The following is a 16,840-nucleotide window of genomic DNA, read 5'->3' as shown; positions in this document are numbered from 1 at the left end:
GCAGTGTAACAGTGTGGTTTGTGGTGGGTATCAAAGTTGCTGGTGGTGCTATTGCCTTTTTCCTCTTTAGCACAGCTACCTCTTGAGGCCTGAAACTTCTGAGTATATACCCAACTTACCATGACAGCAGTCAGATGAGTAAAAAGAGAGAAAGCCAGCTGCTGTTTTTTTTTCGAACAAGGAGGCAGGCAGAGTCCCTTCCTGCTTTTCCACCTATTCAAACTCAGGACAAGTGCCAGAAGGGTTTCAGAAGAAGCCAAATGCTTGAAATTCAATGTGTTGTTTTGATCAGGAGAGATAGTGAAGAGTTTGTCTCAGCCTTGCCCCTCTCTGACTTCCTCTCTATGTTCATAGATACTTAGTTGATACCCCAGTTTCTGAAGTGATAGTAGATATGTTTATGGAAAGGGTGAGTACATTTGTCTTTTCTCTCCTGGCATCAGTTAGTTGGCTATAGAGCAAATTTTGGAGATAAGATCATTTCAGCTCAGATCACTTCATTAAGAAAGGGTGATAGATGGAGAGCAATGACTACTTTAGGCTCTCAGTTTTACTCTAGGAAACCAGGAGATAATTTGCACCTCACCAGTTTAGGGGCCTTTATTCCTTTCCTTTATCCTTTGAAGATCCTAAAGAACTTAGATGGACAAGCACTTCTGGCTCTCTGTTGGCTGGGTTCTCATGACATGTCTCTTCTGTAACATCAGCATTCTGTTACCACTGTTACCACTGTAGGTTGAGTTGTGAAGGGCTGCCACATGTGCACAGATCACAACTGACCTTTCCTTGTTCCACGCTTATTGAGCAATTACTTGCCCATTTGTGGAACTCACATTATTGTCTTGCATTTCTGGCCCAGTGTGAAGTGGGGGCATCCAGGAAGTGGCCTAATGGACTGTACATCAGAGGGCAATAAATTGGCATATGATTTGGTGGAAAGGCAGGGCCAGATGTAGTGTGGGAGCTAAGGTTTTTCTGCATTCAGCCATGCAGCTTGCTTCCAGGTGTCCTGGAAAGCAGCTTGGGAACTAGAGGGTAAGGGTAGTTGAGGACATTCATTGGGGAAGAAAAGGATCAAAAGCACTTCAGTTTTATCTGGGATTGGCCCTGAATTGAAAAAAAATCCTCTAAAAGTAGAGGGACAAATGAAATATCCCTGACGCCGACAGGGACTTTTCCACTGATTATTTTTTGTTTTCAAGTAAAGTGAGTTATTGTAAGAAAAAAAATCTAAAACTTGAGAGACCCTTGACAAGAGGATGTAGAATGAGAAAGCCTCATTCCAAATGAGATTTTGCATTTAAGAAAACTGGTACCAAATTGATTAAATGAAGTGAGAGCTGATACGGTATTACAGCTGCCCTGGGCTAGAGTGGTGTTTTTCAGACTGTAGGTTGCTTTCCATTAGTGAATTATAGCACTGTAATGGGTTGCATGGCATTCTCTCCATTTTTTTTTGAGATGGCTGTCACCCCGGCTGGAGTGCAGTGGCGTGATCTCGGCTCACTGCCAGCTCTGCCTCCCTTCTGGGTTCATGCCATTCTCCTGCCTCAGCTTCCCGAGTAGCTGGGACTACAGGTGCCCACCACCACGCCTGGCTAATTTTTTGTATTTTTAGTAGAGATGGGGTTTCACCATGTTAGCCAGGATGGTCTCAATCTCCTGACCTCATGATCCGCCCGACTTGGCCTCCCAAAGTGCTGGGATTACAGGAGTGAGCCACCGTGCCTGGCCCTTTTTTTTTTTTTTTTTTTTTTTTTTGAGATAGAGTCTAGCTCTGTCACCCAGGCTGGAGTATAGTGGCGCAATCTTGGCTCACTGCAACCTCCGCCTCCCGGGTTCAAGCGATTCTCCTGTCTCAGCCTCCCAAGTAGCTGGGATTACAGGTGTATGCCATCGTGCCCAGCCAATTTTTTGTATTCTTTGTAGAGATGGAGTCTTGCCGTGTTGCCCAGGCCTGTCTTGAACTCCTGGGCTCAAGTGATCCACCTACCTCAGCCTCCCAAAGTACAGGGATTACAGGTGTGGGCCATTGCGCCCGACCTTATTTCATACTATATCACCACAGGAAGCACATCCTGTCAGGTTGTCCTGCAATTATTAATTTTTTTTTTTAGTCGGAGTCTTGCTCTGTCACCCAAGCTGGAGTGCAATGGTGTGATCTCAACTCACTGCAACCTCCGTCTCCCAGGGTCAAGTGATTCTCCTGCCTCAGCCTCCCAGTTAGCTGGGATTACAGGCGCCCACCACTGCACATGGCTAATTTTTGTATTTTTAGTAGAGGCGGAGTTTCACCATGTTGGCCAGGCTGGTTTCGAACTCCTGACCTCAGGTGATCCGCCTGCCTTGGCCTCCCAAAGATTAGAGGCATGAGCCACTGCACCCAGCCGCAATTGTTGATTTTAACAGTTTTGTTACTCGCTTCTGATGGTGACTTCCATATCTCCTCATTTTGAAATATGTTAATTTTTCTTTTTGTACTTTTAAGTAATCTTTGAAGTAATATTTTTGCACCTTGTAAATATCCTGTCCTCTAATAACCTTTTACTTAATGGTCATCCACTGATTACTATTTGACTGAATCTTTTATTTTACTGGTCACAGAATAATTTTTCTAATTCTGTCATTTTTTTCTACATTTATTAGCTAGCATTCTCTGTAAAGAGCTTCTTTCCCTCATCAACTGGAGGATGAACCAGTTTCTTCTAAAAAGGCAGGGTAAATGCTTAATTCATTCCCTTTAATTGTCAGTTTTCAGATTCAGAAGTGAGTATTGATAATGATCACTAGTGGTGGCAAATGTGGGTCTGCCTCCTCCTAGGGGCTTGTGAGTATTATTCAGTGTTTTACAATTAATTACAAATATGTTATTTTTCCATTGTTATTTTTGGTGCTCACATTGTTTCAAGTTTGGCCAGTGAGTGTCCCCTTCAAACTGGTTCCTTTGTCTTTTGACATGACATCTTTGAACACTTCTTTGCTTTCTGGTACAATTAACCAAAGGGGGATTAACTAAAGGGGAAAACAGAATAGAATAGAAATTGTCAGTGTATCTGGCCAGGCGTGGTGGCTCACGTCTGTAATCCTAGCACTTTGGGAGTCTGAGGTGAGCAGATCACGAGGTCAGGAGTTTAAGACTAGCCTGGCCAAGATGGTGAAACCCTGCTTCTACTAAAAATACGAAACTTAGCCAGGCATGGTGGCACGCACCAACTACTCAGGAGGCTGAAGCAGGAGAATTGCTTGAACCTGGGAGGCAGAGGTTGCAGTGAGCTGAGGTCGCGCCACAGCACTGCCGCCTGGGCGACAGAGCAAGACTCTACCTCAAAAAAATTAAAAAATAAATAAATAAATAAAATAAAATAAAAAAGGAAATTATCAGTGTATCATACTTAAGAAGGATAAATATTGTTTTTTGCAACTTGTTTCAGTTAGAAACCTGTATTTTCTGGGTTGCAGCATAAGCTGTATCTTTTTCTGTCCATCATGGTCAAAAAAGTTTGAAAGCCCTGGTAGAAAGTTTGTGATTTACTCCTGTTCTAGCACTGGTCTGAATTTGTCTGTCTGCAATGTTATTTCATGGGCAAGGAGTCAAGGAGGGTATTGAGTCCGGGTTCCCTTCTCACCATTTTCTTGACGTTCTGTGAAGGACTCTGTGAGGCACCTTAGCCCCCTTGACTTTTGGAAATGAGTGGATTCTTCATCCCTATCAATTTTGATTTCAGTAAGACAGTTCTATTTAGATGGTTGTTTCTGAATAAATCAGCTTTTGCTAGGCAGAGATTAGTTTGAGCCTATTTGAGTCATTTTAATCCTGGAAAATATTAGAGCAAGTATTCTTCCCCCAAGGAAATAAGAATTGTGGAAGTAATTATGACTGATGAGTCACTTTGCACCTTATCCCTTTTATATGATGCTATACAGATTGTTTAGACAAATCATGTTAGATGTGGCTACCCTTTTGAATCATTTCGGTGGGCTGAGGGAATCATTTGTCCTTGAAAGACTCCAAAAGAGCATCTTCTCTGGGAACTTTCCTGTTAGTGGAAGTTCAATAAATATTTCTTGATTACTTACTATGTGCCAGAAACGGAACTAGGTTCTAGGGACCTAGTTTTCAAGGAGACTGACACAGTTCCTGTTCTCATAGTTTATGGTCTAGTGGGCTGGTGATTTGAGAAGCTCTGGAATTTGAGCAGACAACTGGGCACTAGTTTGAAGTCTGCCAGTTTCCACATGTGACCTCAGGAAGTTGTTGTGTGCTTTGGTTTGCTGAAAGAGGTTCTAGGATGGTCAAAAGAATAGCATTGGTGTTGTCCACATTGTCTGTCCCACCCCCACCTTCTGCCCTAGCCCTGCCTGCCTGGCAGTGACCCTGGAAATTCTGTGCATGGCAGCTTCATTAGCTGCTTTTAGGGCCTTGAATGTCTTATAATTGATTAGTCTGTTAAAAAAAATTTATTTCACCTGTAATGTGTTCTATGATATGATTAGTCTCTTTATGTTGGCCTTTGATTAATCAGTCTGTGCAGCACAGAACTGAACTGACCACAGTTGTACCATAGGATACGTTATCAGTGGCTGATTGTTTTTTCTTTTTTTTTTTTTTTGAGACGGAGTCTTGCTCTCTCGGCTAGGCTGGAGTGCAGTGGCGCAATCTCGGCTCACTGCAAGCTCCACCTCCCGGGTTCGTGCCATTCTCCTGCCTCGGCTTCCCAAGTAACTGGGACTACAGATGCACGCTGCCACACACAGCTAATTTTTTGTAGTTTTAGTAGAGACGGGGTTTCACCATGTTAACCAGGATGGTCTTGATCTCCTGACCTTGTGATCCGCCCGCCTCGTCCTCCCAAAGTGCTGGGATTACAGACGTGAGCCACCACGCCCGGCCGCTGATTGTTTTTCCTAATAAAATTCAGCTTTGCATTTTAGTCCTCTTTGGCTTGGGCTTCTGACACAGTTTTTAGGATATTGAAGTCTAGAGGTGCAAAACAAATTTTTTTTTTCTTTTTTTTTTGAGAGGGAGTCTCACTCTGTCGCCTAGGCTAAAGTGCGGTGGCACGATCTTTGCTCACTGCAACCTCCGCCTCCTGGTCTCAAGTAATTATCCTGCCTCAGCCTCCCGAGTAGCTGGGATTACAGGCGCCCACCACCACGCCCAGCTAATTTTTAAATTTTTAGTAGAGACGGGGTTTCACCGTGTTGGCCAGGCTGGTCTTGAACTCCCGACCTCAGGTGATCTGCTCACCTTGGCCTCCCAAAGTGCTGGGATTACAGGCATGATTCACCGTGCTGGGACTTTTTTTTTTTGGAGACAGAATCTTGCTCTGTTGCCCAGGCTGGAGTGCAGTGGTGAGACCTCCTGGCCTCAAGTGATCCACCGGCCTCAGCCTTCCAAAGTGCTGGGATTACAGGCATGAGCCACTGCGCCCAGCCAAAACCAGATTTTAGTAGCTGTTTACCTTAAGGTGCTAAGAGAATGAGGAAAGCTCTTTTCTCCAGCCAGGGTCTAATAGTCCTAGTTCACAAATAACAGAAGTGTTTTTTAGTAGCAGCCTACTACCTTTAGCCCAAGGGTCTCATGTGAGGAAAGTAGTACCAAAACCCTTGTAACTTTGGACAGGATTTAGCTTCATAATTGATAGAACATTTCATCATATATTTGTTTTTTGAATCTCAGAGAAAGCACCTAGAAGTAGCCCTTGGGAGCACTGGGACCTCGGAAAGACTGTCCCCTTGTTTAGGAATAATATTCCTAGGATTTTTAAGGTTAGAAAGAGGTGGTGAGGCAGTGAAGCAGTTACAGTGGTTAAGAACTTTCTTTTTTTTTTTTTTTTTTGTTGCGGAGTCTCGCTCTGTCGCCCAGGCTGGAGTGCAGTGGCGCGATCTCGGCTCACTGCAAGCCCCGCCTCCCGGGTTCCCGCCATTCTCCTGCCTCAGCCTCCCGAGTAGCTGGGACTACAGGCGCCGCCACCACGCCCGGCTAATTTTTTTGTATTTTTAGTGGAGACGGGGTTTCATTGTGTTAGCCAGGATGGTCTCGATCTCCTGACCTCGTGATCCGCCCGCCTTGGCCTCCCAAAGTGCTGGGATTACAGGCTTGAGCCACCGCACCCGGCCAGAACTTTCTAAAAGAGAAAGTTGGAGTGGATGTTGGAGTACAAATGTAGTCCACAAAAAGACCTGTGACCCAGCATTTGCTTGAATGGCTTATCGTGTTCTGAATTTAAAGAGCAGTTCTTTCTCCTTTGCCTCTTTTTTTCTGGGATGAATCTATATCCAAGTTACATTATTTAATACCTACTATAGCTAAATGCTTTTTGTGACCAGAATCTGTTGACTCTGACAGGGTGCTGGTTCCCTCTGGCCTGGGAAAAGAAGTTCTTGGTTCAGCCTACCTGGACAGAAGCACTGTAGGAAAAATAGTCAAAGGAGAATGGACTTCAGTTCTCAGAATCCAAAGAGGTCTCATTAATCCTTCCAAGTGAGCCAAGACTACATCTTAATCAGTTTCATTTCAGGGGTTTTAAAGAATGTTTCTGGGCTGGGCATGGTGGCTCACGCCTATAATCCCAGCACTTTGGGAGGCCGAGGCAGGTGGATCACTTGAGGTCAGGAGTTCTAGACCAGCCTGGCCAACATGGTGAAACCTCGTCTCTGCTAAAAATACAAAAATTAGCCGGGCATGGGTGCGAGCACCTGTAATCCCAGCTACCAGGGAGGCTGAGGCAGGAGAATTGCTTGAACCCAGGAGGCGGAGGTTGCGGTGAGCTGAGATCGCACCACGGTACTCCAGCCTCGGCAACAGAGGGAGATGTGCATGTAGTGAAGGTAGAGAATGGGAAGTATTTGGGTTGGTAGTAGTCTAACAAAAGCTCCAAAGGGAAGGAAAAAGTTGGCTACCAGAGGTTTTACTTTTATTTAGAATGTGAGTTCATCCCATTTCCCTTTTACCTAATTGGTATCAGGACTTTTAATCGAATGAACAGATGGTGAATTTTCTTGAATTTTTATTTTGAAATAATTTCAAACTTAAAAAAAGGTGCAGGAATAATACAGAGGTCTCCCATATGTCTTTTCGCTACTTACACACACACACACACACACACACACACACACAAGTATAGACATAAAATTATTTTTTGACTGGGCACAGTGACTGACATATATAATTCCAGCACTTTGGAAGGCCAGGATGAGAGGATCACTTGAGCTCAGGAATTTGAGATTAGCCTGGGCAACCATAGGTAGACTCTATCTCTACAAAAAATTAAAAAAATAGGTGTAGTGGTGTGTGCCTGTGGTTCCAACTACTTGGGAGGTTGAGGTAAGAGGTTCACTTAAATCTGGGAGGTCAAGGCTGCAGTGAGCTGTGATCATGCCACTGCATTCCACCGTGGGTGACAGAGTTAGACCCTGTCTCAAAAAAAGAAAAATACATAAATAAATAAATTTTTCTAAATCATTTGAGAGTAGGTTGTATACATCGTGACCTTTTTTTTTTTTTTTTTTTTTTGAGACAGTCTCGCTCTGTCACCCAAGCTGGAGTGCAATGGCATGATCTCGGCTCGCCTCGCCTCCTGGGTTCAACCCATTCTCCCTGCCTCAGCCTCCTGAGTAGTTGGGATTACAGGTACCTGCCACCACGCCTGGCTAATTTTTGTATTTTTAGTAGAGACAGGGTTTCGCCATGATGGCCAGGCTGGTCTCGAACTCATGACCGCAGGTGATCCACCCACCTCGGCCTCCCAAAGTGCTGGGATTACAGGCGTGAGCCACCATGTCCGGCCTATCATGATCTTTTATCTCTTAATACTTCAGTGCATATTTCCTAAGAACAAGGGTATTCTCTTACTAATTTAAGTACAATTATCAAATTCAAGAAATTTAACATTGATACAATAATTTACTGTTCATATTCCAATTTTGTCAATAAACTTTTATTTTTTGTTTTTTTTTCCCCTTCAGCCAAGGATCACAAATTACATTTAGTCTCTTTAGTTTCTTAGTTTCTTTGGTCTCCTTTAATCTGGGACAGTTCTTTAGCTTCTCTTTATGCTTCATGACATTAGCATTAAAAAAAATTTTTTTTTAAATTTTTTCAGCCAATGGTTTGTGCCTGTAATTCTAGCACTTTGGGAGGCCAAGCAGAAGGGTCGCTTGAGGCCAGGAGTTTGAGGCCAGCTTTGGCAACATAGTGAGAACTCATTGCTTCAAAAAATAAAAAAAAATTAGCTGGGTATGGTGGTGTGTGCCTGTAGTCAGGAGGCTGAGGTGGGAGGATTGCTTGAGCCCAGGAGTTCGAGGCTGCGGTGAGCTATGATCATGCCATTGCACTCCAGCCTGGGTGATTAAGAAAACAAACAAGCAAAAATTAAACAAAAACACTTTTTTTTTTAGAGTTATGGAGTTATCTGTAACTCCATAACTGTTCACAGAGTCTGGTGGTGGGATCGTAGCTTACTGCAGCCTGGAACTCCTGGCCTCAACTGGTCCTTCTGCCTTGGTCTTCCAAAGTGATGGAATTACAGGCATGAGCCACCACCGTCAGCTGACATTGACATTTTTTATAACTACAGACCAGTTCATGTCTGTGTTCTTTCTTTTTAAAAAATTGATCCATAATAATTATACTTATTTATTGGTTACATGTGGTATTTTGATACATGCGTACAATGTGTAATGATCACATCAAAGTTTTTTTTTTTTTTTTTTTTTTTTTTGTGACGGAGTCTCGCTCTGTCGCCCAGGCTGGAGTGCAGTGGCCGGATCTCAGCTCACTGCAAGCTCCGCCTCCCGGGTTCACGCCATTCTCCTGCCTCAGCCTCCCGAGTAGCTGGGACTACAGGCGCCCACCACCTCGCCCGGCTAGTTTTTTGTATTTTTTTAGTAGAGACGGGGTTTCACCGTGTTAGCCAGGATGGTCTCGATCTCCCGACCTCGTGATCCGCCCGTCTCGGCCTCCCAAAGTGCTGGGATTACAGGCTTGAGCCACCGCGCCCGGCCACGTCAAAGTATTTAGGATATCCATCACCTCAAACATTTGTCATTTCTTTGTGTTGGGAACATTTCAAATCTTCTCTTATAGCTATTTGGAAATATACAGCAAATTATTGTTAACTATAATCACCCTAATTTATTTATTTATTTCAAGAATATTTCTCATTTTGGGTTTGTCTGATGTTTTCTCATGATTAGATTCAGGTGGTGTGTGTCTATCGTGAATCTGTAATACATACCACTACTGATACAGTGTCCTTCTCAGGGTATGACAACTGCAGTTGCTGTTCATTGGTGATACTAGTTTTGATCATCTGGTCAAATGTTAATCTGATTTATTTACTATATAGATGTTATTTCCCCTTGCAACTAATAAGCAGTCTGTAGGGGAACACTTGAAGATCATACTCTTCTTTAAACTTTCCCCCTAATACCTAACATACATTGATAATTCTTGCCTGAACCAATTCATGGTGAAATTTGAGTGGTTGCTTAAAATACTTGTTCTTAGGTGGACATAAACTATCTTTCTAGCTTGCTTCTGTTTGTTTCTCTTCCTATAAGAAACACAATTGCATACCCTAAAGTTCTATATTTTTAATGTCTAAATCTAATAACTAAAAAGAGTTGAAAATTGGAAAAAGCTTTGGCTCAATGAGGCTTGACTTGGAGCTTGGTAATTTCCTAGAATGTGGCCACATCACCCAGTGGATTTTGTTCTCCACTCAACCAACAGTATAAGTGCTTTTTCTCTAAGCTGGACTGACAACAGCCATGTGAAGTGGATTTTTTTCTTTAAATTTACTCCCTCTTTTAATAAGTGGGATTTGCTATGAATTCATCATTATATTTAGCTTTTGTTCTCAAATCTATTTTAATAGCGTGATTCACCTTATTAAGAACTTCTACTTAAGCTTTAACAAAATCTATAAAGTTTGAAAATGCCCATTGTCCAGGAGCTTTAAGAGAGAAAAGGTTAGGAGAAACGTTTTCCTATTCTCCTTTTCTATCATATTTTTCTTTCCTTCCCTCTTATTTTTCTGCGTTTTTCCTTGTGCCTTTCCTTTCATTCCTTTGAAGCATGATTAGGATGCATGACTGAGCCTCCAAAAGCAGAGAGAAAAAGAAGTATTGTGTCTTGAGAATCAGGTTTTTTACTGTTATTACTGCGGAGAATAGACTAATGATATGATAATTATGACCATTGCTAATGAATGCCTTATCAGCTATCAGTTGTGTTTCTTTGAGGGAACCTTGCCCTCAAAAAAAGTGGCTTATGCCTGTAATGACCAGCACTTTGGGAGGGTGAGGCGAGAGGATTGCTTGAGCTGAGGAGTTTGAAACCAGCCTGAGTAACTCTCATCTCTACTAATTTTTTTTTTTTTTTTAATTAGCCAGGCATGGTGGCACACACCAGTAGTCCCAGCTACTTGAGAGACTGAGGCAGGAGGATCTCTTGAACCCCAGAAATCAAGGCTGCAGTAAGTAATAATGGCACTACTGCATTCTAGCCTGGGTGACAGAGGAGTCCCTGTCTTAAAAAAAAAAAAAAAAAAAAAAAAGAAAGAAATAAGTAGAGACAAAAGGAAACAACTAGAGAGTCAGAAAGAGGAAAGGGGCAGAAGTAAAGAACTTGGGGATGGGGAAGCAAGGGTAGGAGAGAAGCACCTAGAATACAGAACTACTAAAATAGGAAAATGGGAGTCAGCTCTAACATTTACCTTTACCCAGTCCAGTGTGTGGGTTTTTGCCTTTCAGTAGAATACACTATGAGATAGGATGAGATGGGGTGAATGAAATTGTCCCATCCTTGACTCCTTGGATCTGTCTACCTAGAACTGAAGGTTTTACCCTGTAATGTGACTTGATAGCCTGATCCTAGTGGGTTGGGTTGGAAGAGGCTATTAAGTGATGTTTTTTGGATTGCTAGCATTAACAGAGTTATTTTTAACCTCCCGTTTCAATCTCTTCATTGTTCAGGTTCCACCGCTGGCTACCATGAGAGCAGTCAAAATTAGCAACTATATAAAATGAAGTACCTCTTGTCTCCCCAGTCACTTCCAAAATAAACAGGGAGTAATACTGTCCATATTTTGTCTCACTTTACTCTGAAGGCTAGCAATAGAGGAAGCATGGATTAGTGTGTAGTGATTTCTAGGCTCTGTCCTCTGGACAGATTCCCCTCTGAGTGCTCCAGTTGAGTGACAGGACCATGTGGCAGGAGTGCAGCTGGAAGTATATCATCGGCAGATTTGGGTTGGGTAAATATAGCAGGAGCAGGATGTCAGTGTGGGAGATGGATTGTTCTGGGAAAGGAAGTGTTGTCTTTCGTCTGAGAAACAATTTCCTGCACTTCTGGGACTTTTGCTTTCTTCTTTTTCTTTTTTTTCCAGGGCAGAGCAGGAGTTGGCAGGGGATGGGTACACTTGCTGAATTCTATCTCTGGATGTCTGCATGTTTCTACATTTGAAGTTGGGAATAGTACAGATCAGATATTTCAGCCAGTTAGGAAATTGACCTAATAAATTATCATACCCATGCCTTATATTTCGCTTTTTGAAGTTTTAAATTAAAGCAGCTGTCTGCTTAGAGCCTCTTTTTAAAAAGTTACTGTTGTTTTAGTGAAATAGACAGGTTGAGAGGCAAAAATAATTACATGAAGAGAATCAACTCTATTGCAAGTCAGACATGAGGCACCAGCTGGCAGGAAACAGCTGGGGTATTTCTGGGGGCTAGACTCTTCCACACCAGGACTTAACTCTTCAAGTGATCTCTGTTATCTGAGCTACTTAAGATAGCTACCTACCTACCAACAATCTGCATAAAAAACTAAATCTACTAAATTATATGATATTTTACAATTGACTAAACTTTATAATTTATAAAGTGGTTTTTGGCCGGGCGCGGTGGCTCAAGCCTGTAATCCCAGCACTTTGGGAGGCCGAGACGGGCGGATCACGAGGTCAGGAGATCGAGACCATCCTGGGTAACACAGTGAAACCCCGTCTCTACTAAAAATACAAAAACTTAGCCGGGCGAGGTGGCAGGCGCCTGTAGTCCCAGCTACTCGGGAGGCTGAGGCAGGAGAATGGCGTGAACCCGGGAGGCGGAGCTTGCAGTGAGCTGAGATCCGGCCACTACACTCCAGCCTGGGTGACAGAGCGAGACTCCGTCTCAAAAAAAAAAAAAAAAAAAAAAAGTGGTTTTTCATTCTAGCCTTTCAATTTTATAATCTATAAAGCACCTAAATTATAATCTATAAATTATATTTATATAAATTATCATATTATAACTTAGACTCTAAAATATGTAATCTATAATAGATTATCTCTATAAACATATTTATAGGAAAGTTGTAAAGGAGTTCCCATCTATCCAATGTCCCAGTTTCCCCTATATTAACATCTTACATTAATATGACACATTTGTCACAATTAATGAACAAATATTGATTCATCATTATTAAAGTCCATACTTTATTCAGATTTCATTAGGTTTTTACTTAATGACCTTTTTCTGTTCAAAGATTCCATCTAGGATACCACATTACATTTAGTCATCACATCTCGTTACGTTCCAGTTGGCTGTAACAGTTTGCCTGTATTCTTTTCAAGTTTCACAAAAACTCACAAAATAGACTGTGCCTTTATTAATATCCCCTTTTACAGATAAAACTCAGGTTCCAGAAAAATTAAGTAATATTTTCAAGGTTACACAGTAAAAACTTCTTTTAAAGTGTGATTATGATTTGGAAAAAGGCGATGAGGTTATTTATTTGCTTTTCGTGTGAATAAGGGCAGACTTATAGCTAACCTTCAGGTGGGCCATTTACTGAAAAGGAACAAGAGATAGAGGTGAATCTATCTTGTTCCTGGACTCTTTCTTCTGTCTTGCTGGAGACACATTAACATTATTATTTTAATCACAATTATTTGGGGAAAACCCCTTTCTCTTTGATTCTGCTCTGTCTACCAAAGGAACTGATGGCAGAAATCCTGAGTTAGCCTTGTTTCCTGGCAACAGACTTCAGGCTGCTTACTGGTCCCTGTTGTTGGATACCAGGTTCAGTAGGAAGGTCTGCTGAGAGTATAGCATGAACACTAACCCAACCAGCCTATTTCCAGCACATGTGGCGGTAACTATCTGGTATCGGGGACAAGAGTTTTTAAATTCCAGTGTCTAATTGGGTAGGCTGAAGTTCTGAGATTAGGAGGTTCTGAGATCTCCTTGAAGTTAGGAGATTAACAGAACTGTAGTGCTAAGAGATAGTAGAAAAATTTAAAAATTTAAAAATTCAATAAGACATGGCACTTACTGACTCTGAATGCTCTGTCCAGAGGGATGAGTAAGGGGGAGAGGTGAGAGGAGGTAAAGTAGCATGTTACTAATGATCCTAAATACTATTAAAAGATTATCACAAGGTGGTGGAAACTATTGAGGTACAAACCATCAGATCTTAAGGGATGGAGTCACTCATCTTGCCCAGAGAAGTAGTAGTGAAGATTGTACCTGGATCCTAAAAGGTAACTTTTAAAGTACTTCAACTTAAGCTGACAGAGGGTAAGCAGTTTATTGATACCCTTAACAACCACTTGTTAGTAGAGCCATTTTAATTAATGGGAAAGGGGATCATTCTCTGTTTATGCTTTTATTATGTGTAGCTATGAGCATAGAAGCTGGTGACTGTTGCCCTCTTTGGTAAACTCTTGAGGCCAGGAACGGCCTGGCTTTATCTCCAAAAGGAAGCTGTGGAAATAGCAATGAGCAAAACAATGAGAAAGAGCTTTAGAAAATTTGCGAATATTGTGTATCTTAATGGCATGATGGAGTGGGATTAGGACAGGGGAGAAAGTATAAACCACCAGTTACAGGAGTCTTTAAGGGCTTGGGTGACTGAGGCCTTCTGCTAGGAGGCTGGGAGGTTGTTGATGACTGCAAATATGTAACAGTACTGAATACTAGAGGATAGACCTCGTACTCTGAAAATGCTTTTGCCTCAACAACTTGAAAGAGAAATGTGAAAGACAAAGTGACAATATGAAGAATGATTATTCAAAGTGCTTCTACCAGTAAATCTTGTCTGTTGGCATGTTTTAACCTGTAGGTAGGGGAAAAACATGGGAGGATCTCTTATTCAGAATGCAAAACAGGAGACAGTGAAGTACCTGTGTTTCCAAAGAACTCTGAATTGAGCTGTGGTAGAAGAGGAGGAAATTGCTTACTGTGGTCTTGTATAATGTGAAATCTTTGTAAATTCTCAATAGATTTAAGTCTCCAAGGAGAGGAGACTTTGTAGCAGCTAAAGCAGCTTAGGTTCAGTGAGCCTCCAATGGAAATACAGACAGAGATGCCCACTGACATTTCTGCAACCAGTTTTGGTGAGTGGAAAGCAACCAGGTATGTTTCACTTTTGCGAGAATCCCAAGTGACCCTTTGTACTATGGACTGAGGTGCCTGCTTGTCTCTACAAAAACTATAGAGGAGACATGACAGGCTTTTAACTGGTAATTGTTCATGGTTTCTTAGAAGGGAAGCTCATATCCTATTAAAGCACTTTTAAAAAAATAAAGTCAAATTAGAGATACGAGGATCTTTTTTTTTTTTTTTTTTTTTTGAGATGGAGTCTTGCTCTGTCGCCCAGGCTGGGGTGCAGTGGCCCGATCTCAGCTCACTGCAAGCTCCGCCTCCTGGATTTATGCCATTCTCCTGCCTCAGCCTCCCGAGTAGCTGGGACTACAGGCGCCTGCCACCTCACCCGGCTAGTTTTTTGTATTTTTTAGTAGAGACGGGGTTTCACCGTGTTAGCCAGGATGGTCTCGGAGATATGAGGATCTTTACTTGCATTTTCAAGAACTTTTTAAAAAAATTGAAGTGAAATGCATATAACATAAAATTAACCATTTTAAAGTGAACAATATAGTGGCATTTAGTACAATCACAGTGTATTCTATCTAATTCCAAAACATTTTCATCACCCTAGAAGGAAATCCTGTACCCATTAAGCAGTTGCTCCACACTTTCCCTTCCCCTCCAGCCCCTGGTAACCATCCATCTGCATTCTGTCTCTGTAAATTTACCTATTCTGGATGTTTCATATAAATGGAATCATATAATATGTGACCTTTTATGTCTGGCTTCTTTCTCTTAGCATAATGTTTTTGAGGGTCATCCATGCTGTAGCATGAATCAGCACTTCATTTCTTTCTTTTTTTTTTTTTTTTTTTTGAGACAGAGTCTCGCTCTGTCACCCAGGCTGGAGTGCAGTGGCTGGATCTCAGCTCACTGCAAGCTCCGCCTCCCAGGTTTACGCCATTCTCCTGCCTCAGCCTCCTGAGTAGCTGTGACTACAGGCACCTGCCACCTTGCCCGGCTAGTTTTTTGTATTTTTTTTTAATAGAGACGGGGTTTCACCGTGTTTGCCAGGATGGTCTCGATCTCTTGACCTCGTGATCCGCCCGTCTCGGCCTCCCAAAGTGCTGGGATTACAGGCTTGAGCCACCGCGCCCCGCCAGCACTTCATTTCTTTTTAGGACTGAATAATATTCCATTGTGTGTGTATACCACAACTTGTTCATCCATTCATTCATTGATGGACCTTTGGACCATTTCTGCCTTTTGGAAATTATGAATAGTGCTGCTAGGGACATGTGTGTACATGTATTTGAGTACTTGATTTCAATTCCTTTGGATATATACCCTGGACTGGAATTGCTGGGTTATATGATAATTCTATGTTTAACTTTTTGAATATCTGCCAATTTTTTTTTTTTTTTTTTTCTTTTTTTTTTTTTTTGAGACGGAATCTCGCTCTGTCGCCCAGGCTGGAGTGCAGTGGCCGGATCTCAGCTCATTGCAAGCTCCGCCTCCCGGGTTTACGCCATTCTCCTGCCTCAGCCTCCCGAGCAGCTGGGACTACAAGCGCCCGCCACCTCGCCCAGCTAGTTTTTTGTATTTTTTAGTAGTGACGGGGTTTCACTGGGTTAACCAGGATGGTCTCCATCTCCTGACCTCGTGATCTGCCCGTCTCGGCCTCCCAAAGTGCTGGGATTACAGGCTTGAGCTACTGGGCCCGGCCTCTTTTTTTTTTTTTTTTTGAGACGGAGTCTTGCTCTGTTGCCCAGGCTAGAGTGCAGTGGCGCGATCTCAGCTCACTGCAACCCCTGACTCCCGGGTTCACGCCATTCTCCTGCCTCAGCCTCCCAAGTAGCTGGGACTACAGGCGCCTGCCACCACGCCCGGCTAATTTTTTGTATTTTTAGTGGAGACGGGATTTCACCGTGTTAGCCAGGATGGCCTTGATCTCCTGACCTAGTGATCCGCCCACCTCGGCCTCCCAAAGTGCTGGGATTATAGGCATGAGCCACCGAGTCCGGCCATGCCAAACAGTTTTCTGTAGCAGCTGAACCATATGACATTCCCACCAAGAATGCATGAGGGTTCCAGTTTTTCCACATCCTTACCAACACTTGTTATTCGTTTGTTTGTTTTACTATAGCTTCAAAAGCTTTTGAAACTGGATAACTGGATGGCTCTTCTGGGCCAAATAAGGTTTTGAGGTTTTAGCTTTTATACTAAAGGATTACTTTCTTCCAAAATTTGCAATAAACAGCCATCACAGTTTTTACAGATTTTACAGGTTGCCTAGACAGGGTCGAATTCTGACTTGCCAAAAGAAGAGTGACAGTTACACTCTGGGTCTTGGAAGTAGGTGGTGGTATTTCTGGTTTCATTGGCCATCAGAATCCTGGACCAGGCAATAGACTATACAGTCAGCTCAGTTTGCTTACAGATTACCAGCTCATCTTCCGGCTTACAGAATAACCTTCTGGGGAGGGAGTTA

General features: G+C 42.5%; 1 protein-coding gene across 13 annotated transcripts in view; it reads left to right on the top strand.

Annotated features, from left to right (window-relative positions):
* LOC105478352 (golgi brefeldin A resistant guanine nucleotide exchange factor 1) overlaps positions 1-16,840 on the top strand; it is a 139,470-nt gene that overhangs the window by 24,820 nt on the left and 97,810 nt on the right. The window lies entirely within an intron of this gene.

This window comes from Macaca nemestrina, chromosome 9, assembly GCF_043159975.1.
Source record: "Macaca nemestrina isolate mMacNem1 chromosome 9, mMacNem.hap1, whole genome shotgun sequence".
In the NCBI taxonomy this organism is placed as follows: domain Eukaryota; kingdom Metazoa; phylum Chordata; class Mammalia; order Primates; family Cercopithecidae; genus Macaca; species Macaca nemestrina.
This window is presented reverse-complemented; position numbering and strand designations above follow the sequence as displayed.